Source organism: Oncorhynchus clarkii, chromosome 24, assembly GCF_045791955.1.
Source record: "Oncorhynchus clarkii lewisi isolate Uvic-CL-2024 chromosome 24, UVic_Ocla_1.0, whole genome shotgun sequence".
NCBI lineage: Eukaryota > Metazoa > Chordata > Actinopteri > Salmoniformes > Salmonidae > Oncorhynchus > Oncorhynchus clarkii.
In genome coordinates, this window is record NC_092170.1 from 9764440 (window position 1) to 9777954 (window position 13515).

The following is a 13515-nucleotide window of genomic DNA, read 5'->3' on the forward strand; positions in this document are numbered from 1 at the left end:
AATAAAACAAGCTTATGGGTTTGGAGGGTATACAACAGTTATATTCTACAATGTTCAACCATGATATATCATTTTATTACATATCGATTAGCTTTAGATTATCCACCCTCGTCAACAGGGTAACGGTAGATATAAAGCCTCTCACGTCCGGAGATAAACAATGTCAACAGTATTTTGTGTATGTAGCTTTGTTGCTGCAGAGCATTGTTTTTGTGACAAATGACTCGTCTTTGGGCTTGTGATGGGTCATTATTTCCAAAGTAACTGGCCGCTTTTCACCTGGCAAACATAAAAAGGTTGCAGTATGTGTCATGTTCTTTTGTAGAGATGGACCAAAGCGCAGCAGGTGGAAAAAAAAAATGCAAATTAAGTATGGTCCCCAATTAGAGACAACGATTACCAGCTGCCTCTAATTGGGAATCATACAAACACCAACATAGAAAATGAAACCTAGAACCCCACATAGAAATAATGTACTAGACTAAAAAACCCTAGTCACGCCCTGACCTACTCTACCATAGAAAATACATGCTTTCTATGGTCAGGACGTGACAGTATGATTGGTGCATGCCAATGTAAAGGTCATTCAACGTGCTGCTTTGCAAGGTCTTAGAGCTTTTTTAAAATGTTATTGTTGTCTTTATTTTGTAATCTCTCAACAACATTTTGTCAAAATGTTCCTTTAAAAGTCGTTCAACATGCTGCTTTGCAAGTTCTTAAATGGCATTGCATTTAATGAAAATCTACAATTCACAATGTTGTCCTTGCCTTGTAATCTCTCAACAATATTGCATCAACATTTCCTCAGAACTCATTATGGGGGTCCATGAGGTTGGTCTGTTTCTAATTAGTCCGTTGTCATATATCCATAGGAATAGTTCAATATATTTAGGTTTTCTCTTTTGCTGCAGAGTGTGCATTTGGCTACAGGCTCCCATAGCTGGCAGTCAGAGGGTGTATGTCCCAGCCTAGCGCTAGATTTGTCAATGTTCCTGTAGTATTTGTATTTTTGTTCTGCTTTAATGTCGTTCACATGAAACTTGCCCGATACACAAGTCAATGTTTTTTAACATTTGCAAATGGTTAAAGCAATATAGGCAGATATTCAACAATGGTATCCACTGGTGTTTTGATATTGTCCCTCAAAATCATATTTAGTTTCAGACTGTAGTATTCCAATAAAATATGAATGCATTGTGTGCGTTCTGTGGCCTTAGCAGCCCACATCCACCAAAACACTCTATTATTGGTGTGAATCTTGCAGAATCCCAGGCTATGTGATACCATGTCACATCCAGATACAGGACTTCAGTCAGTATGGGAACCATGCTGTCATGGGTATGGGGTGACCCTAATGACCATGGAGAATTAATGTCCACATATTCAAAGGAGATCTAAAAGAAATCAATGCATTTCAACCGTTAACATCCCTTTTTTAAAGTTGTCATTTTAGGTAATAGTCAGATTTGAAGATAAAACATTTATTAAATCCAACACCTAGAGCTATGCAGCTGGCTATTAATCTTACAGTGCACGTTAACATTTATGCAGACAAGTTGCACCAGATCCAGAAGATTGGATTTGACACAAGCTACAGGGGATGAGGTAGAAAAATGCCATTAAAAGGTGTCAACTGCAGCTCTCTGTTGCTCTGTAAAAGAGAGTAATCACCAGGGCTATACAGTATAGTCACATCTCAGTGACCAGCCAAGAGGGAGAGCCATGAGCTACAAGGGACCTCTGCTTGAGGCCTGTATCTGAAAGGTGTCCACCCAGCATAAAGATGTCGAACAATTCTAATCAGAGGCAAAGTTTGATCATTTAATCAGTCTTTGATTACTCTCTTAGGACACAAGTAATTAACTCTCCTTTCATGACTAGTTTGTTATTATTTATTTGGCTTTACAAATTATTGTAATTTTTTAATCCTGGCCATAAACCGTTTTAGCCGTAAATCCATACATTGGATTACTTGATGACATTAGCTCAGCACTTGAAGAGCATGCTTGAAATAAGTCAAATAAAATAAAATCACATTTTATTAGTCACATACACATGGTTAGCATATGTTATTGTGAATGTAGCGAAATGCTTGTGCTTCTAATTCCGACAGTGCAGCAATATCTAATAAGTAATCTAACAATTCCACAACAGATAACTAATACACATAAATCTAAGTAATGGAATGGAATAAGAATATATAAAAATAAATATTTGTTGAACCTTTAACTAGGCAAGTCAGTTAAGAACAAATTCTTATTTTCAATGACGGCCTAGGAACAGTGGGTTCAGGGGCAGAACGACAGATTTGTACCTTGTCAGCTCGGGGGGTTTGAACTTGCAACCTTCCGGTTACTAGTCCAACGCTCTAACCACTAGGCTACCCTACCGCCCCATTATGGATGAGCAATGATAGAGTGGCATAGGCTAAGATGCAATAGATACTGTAGAATACAGTATATACATATGAGATGAGTAATGCAAGATATGTAAACATTATTGAAGTGGCATTATTAAAATGACTAGTGTTCCATTTATTAAAGTGGCCAATGATTCTTTGTCTGTATGGAGGCAGCAGCCTCTCTGTGCTAGTGATGGCTGTTGAACAGTCTGATGGCCTTGAGATAGAAGCTGTTTTTCAGTCTCTCGGCCCCAGCTTTGATGCACCTGTACTGACCTCTCCTTCTGGATGGTAGCGGGATGACCAAGCAGTGGCTCGGGTGGTTGTTGTCCTTGATCTTTTTGGTCTTCCTGTGACATCGGGTAGGTGTCCTTGAGCGCAGGTAGTTTGCCCCCGGTGATGTGTTGTGCACATCGCACCACCCTCTAGAGAGCCCTGCGGTTTGAGGGCGGTGCAGTTGCTGTACCAGACGGTGATACAGCCCAGCAGGGTAACTGTAAAAGTTAGAGTTTTTTTTTTATGGTGACAAGCCAAATTTCTTCAGCATCCTGAAGTTGAAGAGGCGCTGTTGCGCCTTCACCAGACTGTCTGTGTGGGTGGACTATTTCAGTTTGTTGACATGTGACAGGTCAATGACCACAAGCCTACTGTAGCTCAGGTTGTCATCCTTTTGATCTCAGTCTCTGTGTGACAGCTGAGGGATCATGAAAAGGATGTAACAGCTCGACACAGATCACACAAAGGAAAGGAAACTCAACCTTGTGCTAGCAGGGAGCACAGTTGTCTTTCTCACCCCATGGTACACTGGGCATTTCCAATGTGGACGTGGACTTACTGTACAGTGGTGATCCTGAGTGGATATTCAAAATACATCAGAGTTATCCTCCTCATGTTCAAAGCACAACATGTTCCTTCAAAGTGTGTGTCTTATTCTTCACCTTGATCAGCATACCAGATGGTTTGTCTGTTAACATAAGCATTGGACAATGCTGTGTCCATTATCGAGCATAAAATACTGATTTCAAATTTGATCTTAAATGTTGACTTTGTTGCAGGTTATCGTCCACATACATTTTGTTAATCAACATAAACACCCATTGATGTTGATACTAATTAGGACTATTTCACTATTTATGACATCGCACTCCAGTTAAAGTTCCATCAAAGGGTTTTGGAGCCTAGCAGGCACTGTGGGTGGTGTGGATCTGGAATAGGTTAGGTTAGGTTAAGCTGATAACATAATGAGCCTACATTGGCAGGGGCTAGCAAGATGATTGAACAGACAGATCAAACAGATTACAAGTAGGATAATCAGCTGAGTAATTGAAATAATTAGATTTGATTTTACTTTTTAAAGGCATCGTTCACTTTTAAGGCTAGGGTGTGGATGAAACGACAATAACTTAGGTGAGACAAATAAGCTGAAGCTTAACACAAGTGAACTTTCTCTATGAGCTTTTTTAATTAGCATTAGCAGTGAACTTAAGCATGACTAGTTTGCAGGGCTAGGTGCAGCCTCTGATGAACTCTTTATTTACATTTACGTTTGAGTCTCTTATCCAGAGCGACTTATAGTTGACGGCGAGAGTTGCGGGGGAGAGTGCACCCACTTATGTCCTTACATAGAGTATGCATAACACCACCGTGCTTCAGCAGATTCATGTCATCAAGAACAAGGCAGAAAATGTTCATGTATACCATTATACATTTTAATGGTACTCTAGATGTCTTCAAATGTAATGACTCAGCTGGGCGTCAACATGCATCCATGTTCTTGACTGGCGTGCTTGTCTCAGACTTTTTTAAAGAGGGTCTTAGCAGGTGTGTCTAACTATGGACCTTACTGTGATATGAGTGGAGAAGTAAATATAGCTTTGTCTGGGACAAGGAAATGTTTTCTCGTTCACTAAATCATGCTTATGAAGAGGGCTAAAAGCCTGAACAACATTAATGAAGAGATATGTGTAATTCCTCAGGACAACATCAAATGGGTGACCATGACGAGGGATCAGTCTTTGAAATCTAACTGTTTTGATTGGATGGTCAGGTAATGCCATCTTGAGGCGTTTCTTTATGCTAGCACAATGCACCATGTATACATTCCCTCTGAGCTATCAGACATCCACTGGATAAAGAACGCTTTCTATTTGTCGACTCAGGAAAAGCCATGTCCCTGGATAAGGCTGTGTAGAGAGGAGGGTGGCCTGCCAAATGTTGCTGTCTGTGGAAATGATTTTAGTTTCACAAAGCTGTATTTCTTGAGGATGCCATCATTCTTGGGCACGAGTGTGTCAGCAGATCTGACAGTGTGGCTGTGGTTTATTGCATCGAATCATTGCAAAGGGAACCAATGTGCTTGGTGCTACCCGCATCCACTCAATTACATTCAATTTATTACTCTGACAATGCAAATAACTCCTTTTGGCAGCAAATGAATGAATGCCCATAATTCCTTCTGACATAATGCCGTTTGTAAGTACTCTGTTCTCTCTGGTGATGTAATAATTAGGAAGAAACTGAAACCTAATACTTTGCGCCTCCTAAATTGACTCAATAGCCATTCAGATCAGTTTCATTGCTGGCGAAATCCTGTATAACTTGTTTTTTTCACACATTTTACAATGATTGTTTCCTACAGGTCACTATTTAAATTACGCTTACTTGCTTGTTGGAAAAAAACATTCTTCTCTTCCCATGCTGTTACATAACCCTGGGTTTATAAGCCCGGAAATAGTCACTGCCGCTTGAGCATGCTTTTGCGGCACAGTCGATAGCTAGAAGGTGGAGGGTTTGAGGCCTACTCCCTGCCTGTTTCTTTACATTGGTGTCAGAAGTGATCGGACCTTGCAACCACGACAGTGCGTTTGCTTGGCCAGTGAGCGAGTTCCTGTAAGACATAAAGTCGCGAGGACGCGCTCTTTGAAAGGAGGGAGTAGTGTAATGACCCTGGGTTTATAAGCCCCAAAATCGACTCTGCTGCTTGAGCATGCTTTTGCGGCACAGTCAATAGCGCACTGGACCTCGGGCTAGAAGGTGGAGGATCCGAGGCCTGCTCCCTGCCTGTTTCATTACAATACTTTTGAGGCCAGAGAGACAAACTGTGAGATGGACTTACATGTTGTAATATATTGTGTGATTTTTCTCTTGGAAGCGCCAAAACCTTTGTTGTGGGCAGTAGCAGCTTTAATCATTGTGGCTTATAAGAGGCTCATAGTGTGAATATTGCATATGATTTACGTGACCTGCTGAATTATCTCATGATTGCCCATAGATTGATAAACAATTTATGGTATCCATTTGAGTTCATCCCTAAGCCATGTAAACACCAGAGATTCATTCACATGTACTAATATTACTCTCAGCCTCAAAGTAATATCAGAGAGTGTTGAATGCTCCTACTATTAGAGAAATAATTGTACTCATTATTTCAGCACTGTTTTAGTTATTCTGAACTATGCACGATGCACATTTGCGCTGTTTGGTGAAGCATGAAGCCCAGATATAGTGCACTTAAGAAGATGCAAACTATGATTTATTGTTTTTCTCACCATTTCCTAAATGCACAATAATATAAACATTCTAATTCATGTTGAATTCAGTAAATTATAGTAATATGCAATATGCCTAATTTCTCCTCCTCCCATATGGTAAATCAAATGATACAAATGAAATGTGAATTGAGTGAAATTAGACTCTGGCTGGAGCCACAAGTATTTTGAAAGTGGCTCAAAATAACTTTTTGTTCTGGTTAGCCATATTTTGTTGAAGCTACATCTTTGTTAACCTGGTCCCAGATCTGCAGGTATGTGGTTTAGCAAAAATGATCTGACTATTGTTGTCATGTCACGGATATCATCCATTTGTTGTTGTTCATAGTTTATGACCACTGCTGAGAATGTAGCGAGGCCAAATTGAATTGCATGACAACAATAGTTTGAGGTCTTCTCGGCTCCTTTGGTTACTTGGTATCGGTCCTCAAGTCTCTACAGTATATGGTCTTCACCATACCTTTCCTCAATTGTCCATTGCTCTCTCCATCTATCTATAGTGGTCTATGATTGATAATCCCAGCACTGCTAGTCTTCTCTTACCCCATAATAATGAGCTTTCCTGTGAACCTTTTTAGCTGTGACTCTAAGGTTGCTCCAGTTCCTGCAAAGTAACCCCTTGACCTTCTTAGATCTCACACCAGGGGAAACGCTCTCAATCAAACTGTCATCCTGTTTGTTCCTGATCTACTGCTTATGTCCTCTCGGCAGCTCAAGGAGGGGTTTTCAGACTAGTGATCATGTGACAGCGATAGTAATGTTATTTTCACAACAGAGGGATTTTAATGTGGATATGTTTCTTGCCCTGAAAAACACAAAGGGTAACAGTGCATTCATAAAATATTCAGACCCCTTCCATTTAGGTTACAGCCTTATTCCAAAATTAATCAAATAAAATGTTTTCCTCAATCTACACACAATACCCCATAATGACGAATCGAAAACAGGCTTTTTGAATATTAAAAATTATATAACAGAAATACCTTATTTACATAATTATTCAGATCCTTTGCTATGAGACTCGAAAATGAGCTCAAGTTCATCCTGTTTCCATTGATCATCCTTGAGATGTTTCTACAACTTGATTGGAGTCCACCTGTGGTAAATTCAATTGATTGGACAGGATTTGGAAAGGCACATACCAGTCTCTTTAAGGTCCCACAGTTGACAGTGCATTTCAGAGCAAAAGGTCGAAGGAATTGTCCGTAAACAGAAGACAGGATTGTGTCGAGGCAAAGATCTGGGGAAGGGTACCAAAAAAGTTCTGCAGCATTAAATGTCCCCAAGAACACAGAGGCCTCCATCATTCTTAAATGGAAGAAGTTTTTAACCACTAAGACTCTCCCGGCCAAACTGGGCAATCGGGGGAGAAGGACCTTGGTCAGGGAGGTGGCCAAGAACCTGCTGGTCACTCTGACAGAGCTCCTTAGTGGATATGGGAGAACCTTTCAGAAGGACAATCATCTCTGCAGGACTCCACCAATCAGGCCTTTATGGTAAAAGGCAGCCCTCTTGGAGTTTGCCAAAAGGCACCTAAAGGCCTCTCAGACCATGAAAAACCAGATGCTCTCATCTGATGAAACCAAGATTGAACATACCCCAAGCGTCATGTCTGGAGGAAACCTGGCACCATCCCTACGGTGAAGCCCAGGGTTTCTGGGGTAATGGTGTTCTTGGGCATAGGCACCATGGTGGTCTGCTTAACATGTTGGTATTACAGACTCGGACAGGGAGAGGTTGAAAATGTCAGTGAAGACACTTGCTACCTCGGTCAGCGCGTGCTCACAGTACACGTCCTGTTAATCCGTCTGGCCCTGCGGCCTTGTGAATGTTGACCTGCATCGGCTGCGGCGAGTGTGATCACACAGTCTTCTGGAACAGCTGGTGCTCTCATGCATGTTTCAGTGTTATTTGCCTTGAAGAGAGTATAGAAGTAATTTAGCTCGTCTGGTAGGCTCGTGCTACTGGGCTGCTCTCAGATGTGCTTCCCTTTGTACTCTGTAATGGTTTGCAAGCCCTGACACATCCGACGAGAGTCAGAGCCGGTGTAGTACGATTTGATCTTAGTCCTGTGTTGGCGCTTTTTCTGTTAGTTTGTCGGAGGGCATAGCGGAATTTCTTATAAGATTCCGGGTTACAGTCCCGTTCCTTGAAAGAGGCAGCTCTAGCCTTTAGCTCAGTTTGGATGTTGCCTGTAATCCATGGCTTCTGGTGGGTTATGTACGTACGGTCACTGTGGGGACGACGTCATCGATGCACTTATTGATGAAGCAAATGACTGATGTGGTATACTTCTCAATGCCATTGGAGGAATCCTGGAACATATATGTGCTAGCAAAACAGTCATGTAGCTTAGCATCTGCTTCATCTGACCACTTTTTATTGACCGAGTCACTTGTGCTTCCTGCTTTAATTTTTGCTTGTAAGCAGGAATCAGGAGGATAGAATCATGGTCAAATTTGCCAAATGGAGGGCGAGGGAGAGCTTTGTATACGTCTCTGTGTGTGGAGTAAAGGCGGTCCAGAGTTTTTATTTTTTTCCCCTTCTGGTTGCACTTTTAACATGCTGATAGAAATTTGAGAACTTATTTAAGTTTCCCTGCATTAAAGTCCTACGGCTACTAGGATCGCCACCTCTGGGTGAGCATTTTATTGTTTGTTTTTGGCGGAATACAGCTCATTCAATGCTGCCTTAGTGCCAGCCTCCGTATGTGGTGGTATGTAAAACGGCTACGAAAAATAGAAATTAAAACTCTAGTTAGATAGTGTTGTTCCAGCTTATCATGAAATACAATAGCTCGAGACGTCCTTAGATATCGTACACCAGCTGTTACTTACAAAAATACATTGTTTGCGGCCCCTTGTCTTACCAGACGCCGCTGTTCTATCCTGCCGGTACAGCGTGATTTACGTGAAGAGGAGGAAGGATAGAACTTCTCTATCCTGACGGTACAGCGTATCACCTGCCAGCTGTATGTTGATAATGTTGTCGTTCAACCACTACTCCGTGGAGCACAAGATATTACATTTTTGAATGTCCTGTTGGTAGTTGACTCTTCTGCATAGGTCATCGATTTTATTCTCCAAAGGTTGCATGTTTGCTAGCAGATTGGAAGGAAGTGGGGGTTTATTCGATCGCCTACGAATTCTCAGAAGGCAGCCCGACCTCTGGACCCTTTTTCTCTGCCTTCTCTTCACGCAAATCACGGGGATCTGGGCCTGTTCCCAAGAAAGCAGTATATCATTCGCGTCGGGCTCGTCAGACTCGTTAAAGGAAAACAAGGATTCTGCTAGTCCGTGGTGAGTAATCGCAGTCCTGATGTCCAGAAGTTATTTTCGGTCTTAAGAGACATTAACATTATGTACAAAATAAGTAAAACAAGTTACAAACAATGCAAATAAATGAACAATAAAACACAATCAGTTGGGGTCACGTAAAACGCTAGCCTTCTTCTCCGGCGCCATTGTTAATAGTCAGAGCATGTAAGATGTGTGACATCTAACCAGTTTACTTTAGACTTGTTTATAGTATATTGACATGTGTTGGTTGCTGTTATGGAGTAAAATGTTTCAATAATTATCAGGTGTCAGTTGTCAGGCTATACATAGTCTATACAGGCAGTATATAAGGCTATACCGGCAGTATATATGTATATATATGCAAATAATATTTGCTAGAAAATAATATTGTCAAATTGTAGATAGTATTTTTTTCAGTCAAAGGAGAAATAGCAGAACTTAAACAATGTCTATCCTTTGAAACTGAGGGTTAAACAACGATCCCCAAAAATTATCAGGCTAAATATCCGACCTTAAAGCTGAAATCCTTAATGGTGAAACAGCCACCTCAGGCCATGTCTAGACTTGACAGTTCATACAGCTTTAGTATTCTGATCATGTTTCCAGATTCCATTTTCTCGCATTATATTGAAATTCCAGTATGCATTCTACAAATGGTGGAATAGTCTAAATATTATAATAACACAACAACAACCGATGGCGGTCGCTAACTACTGTAGCTAACTATCCAGCTAACCTCTGTAGCTAGCCAGCAAACTAGCAATCCATTCTAAAGGGATTGTAAACGGGTTAGCATAACAAAACATTATTTTTCAAGATATTAGCTAGCTGGTTAACCAGCAAACATGTTTCTCACATGCTAGGAATGTATTTCCTCCAACTTTATAATGAAAAGGTGCTGCTTGCTCTCAAAACACAAGTTTTCCTGGAGACTGTTGGGAGGAGTGCTGATGATGTCACCCACTGTATGTGTTTTCAGTAGCCTGATTGCGTCCAGACTAAGGAGAAATCCGCACACAATGCATCCGTGACCACCTCCTGAAGTGGTCAGCCGGATTTGTACACAATCAGACCACAACGCGACTTTTGTGTTTGTAGACCTGTCTTTTCTATACGATCTTCATATTCTGATAGCAGAATTTGCATGTAAGTGTAAAATTTACACACAACATCAATTTGCAATATTACAACATCAAGAGTTTCCGCAATCAACACATTATTTTCCCCATTTGACATCATTGCAAGCGTGATATAAGAGGATGTTATGTACTGCAGTTATTTTGACCATGCTGCGCGACGTCTCCCAGCTGTGGGGCAGAAGTGGCGCAGTTTCCGCCCACTGCAGATTCCATATTTAACTACTTGTCTTGCATGAATATACTCAAGGATCTGAAGTAGTTTCACACATGAGAACAGCATTGACTTTTATGGCTTATAATAGAACAACGGTATGAAATGTGACCCGTTTCAAGAAACGTATCTCTCATGTCACTACTTCATAGGAGAGGCATTAGAATTATTTATTTTTATCAAAATATTTTTAATTGGCAGGAACATTTCATGTGCCTTAATACAAACTTGTATGCCATCTGTAAATACGAATAACATTAAATGACGAGCCTAGTTGGTTTAGCCACGGAAAAAGTCAGGAACCTTCCCGCTAGCCATGATTGGCTGAGATAATGGATGGGCTGGACATGCCGAGAGTTCAGATTGGTCTGCCATGTAGCAGGCTTCTGTCTATAACATGAGCTGCTCAGTATGTGTAGATAATCCTTGCTACAACTGCTTTTTTGAAATAACATTGGCCATGGAGAACTGCTCTCAACAACATTGCTGCCCTGAATTTAGCAGGCACAATCGACAAAGATCAGTGGGAAAAAGTTGTGATGAACTGCTTTCTGCACACGGTCAGTGTGAACTGGAGTGATTTGAAACAACGGGCAAAACAAGCTGTAGCTAGCTACAAACAAAACGGAAAAGACATGCTGCCATGAAGCTTTTATCCAGGTATACGGGTAACAGTCTAGCTAAATTTTCAGATCTTATACATTTCTATTTTTTTTCAGAAATGTTTTTTCGTTGCAAGTTAAACCATACTTTTAGCTAGCTAGTGAACGTTAGCTTGCTGGCTCTTTAGCTAACATTGTGTATGATCTGTGTAGAAATATTACTAGCATCTCAGAAATCCATTTGCATTGCTAGTTATAGACTAATGTTAGCTAGCTAGAGTGGTGCAGCGGTCTAAGGCACTCCATCTCAGTGCTAGAGGCATCACTACAGACCCTGGTTCGATTCCAGGCTGTATCACAACGGGCCGTGGTTGGGAGTCCCATAGGGCAGCGCACAATTGGCCCAGTGTCGTCATGATTAGGGTTTGGCCCGGGTTAGGCCGTCATTGTAAATAATAATTTGTTCTTAACTACTGACTTGCCTAGTTAAATAAAGGTTAGATAAATAAATAAAATAAATAAACATTGAACCTAGTTGGTTAGCTTTACCTACCTGCACTTTCATACTACAGAATTTCATGCATGGTGGCTAGCTATGACAATCCGTTTGTACTGTAGCTATGGGTTGCGATTATGGTTCATTGTTTAGTAAGCTAGCTTAGCTACATGTCTAATAAAAAGACCCCACTTCGCCAGATGATTACATGACCCATCAAGTTAGCATGCCATCTATTGTATTTCATCAACATGTACATCTCTAGACAATAGTGAGTGTATTTTTGATATTGCTACTATGCCAAATATGCAAGTAACAATTCCACGGTTTACACCTTTAGCCTGTGCGTGACAAATAAGCATTTTATTTGATATATTGTGTATTTACCAGCGACAGTATTGTGAAGAACAACATGACCTGCACCAAATTCAGATTAGGATATAAGCCAAGGAATAGATCAAGTGTATATTTCTTTATTGTAGGCTATTACTTTCATCACTTCTGGTTGTTTACTAAGCTACCTTACGCACACTATTCAGCACATTGCCTCACATGTGAATCCTTAAAGAGATGTGTGGGGCTTAAGAGGGTGTGAACGATGCTGAATAGGGGGAGACAAAGAAGAGCTCTCCAGTGGGTGTACCAAAATATTAAAATCCCATTTTGCCAAAAGTGGGGTTACAAGTTTATAAACTTTCAAAACAGAATTACTTTCCCAATGTTCCTCAACTCCTCAAAATTGATATACAATTTTGTAGCTCTGAGTCTTTACTTTTATCCAATGTAAAAACTACCATTTCAAATGTTGCTACATAAGACCAAATCGAGGCGGTTGGTCAGAAATGTACTCTATTATTAGTCTCATAAGTGGTATTAGTTATGTTCTTTGTGGTATGCTGAAGTAGGAGCTATGTTCTTTTGTCATTGAAGCTTGTGTCTGAGACATTATCTCTTCTCTTTTGTTAAGATCCCATTAAAATAGAGAAACAGACCATTTAAATTCTGAGGAGCACTGCGGCAGCAGAATAGGTTGAAGCCATTTTAAATGTTGTCTTATCTCTCTTAAATCACTCGCTCTATTTGAAATGGCACACTATCCCTTAGCTTTTCAGGCTGCGCTGCCATCTTATCCCAGAAGCCTAGGAGGACTCCCAGAGGTCTTCAGGCATCTGTGTACTCTAAACTTCAGCCCTGTTTACTCTGCACAATATTTATTCTAGGAACTACCTTTGAATAATTGTATTGGTTTGTGGTGGTAGATGTGAAATACTCAGGTTTAGCTCTGACAAAAAATGGGGCTTGCCTCTTTTGATCCTGTGAGTTAGCTAGCGGCCCACTGATCTGCTGATGAGAGTGAAGGAGACGGAGACAAGATGTGACTGCTCTGGAGGAAGTGTGAGGGCATACATGATAATTGCATTGACAGAATCAAAGCACATGATTTGCACTCAATATATGTTAAAATGAAAAGTTGCAAGGCCTGAAATATAAGAGCGTTTGGGGTTATATACACACAAAAAAATCAGATTACACTGTGTTATGGATTGTTCAAATCCAGATTAATCTGTGTTTTACCGTTAGAATTTCTGCTGCTGCACCAGGGGGAAGTGTATTTACATATAACCACGAAAGGTTAAATCTTGGTTCCATCACCTTTTAGTTTTAAGAATGAGTCTATTTTTGTTGTCAAAGGAGCTTATGGTTAGAATTGCATTTCATTGTTCCCCATCTCTTCTGTCAGATAGGCTCTCAGAGCTGAAGAATGACAGTGACCCATGTGCACTCAGGTGGGTGAAATGCGCTGTGGTGCACTCTACTA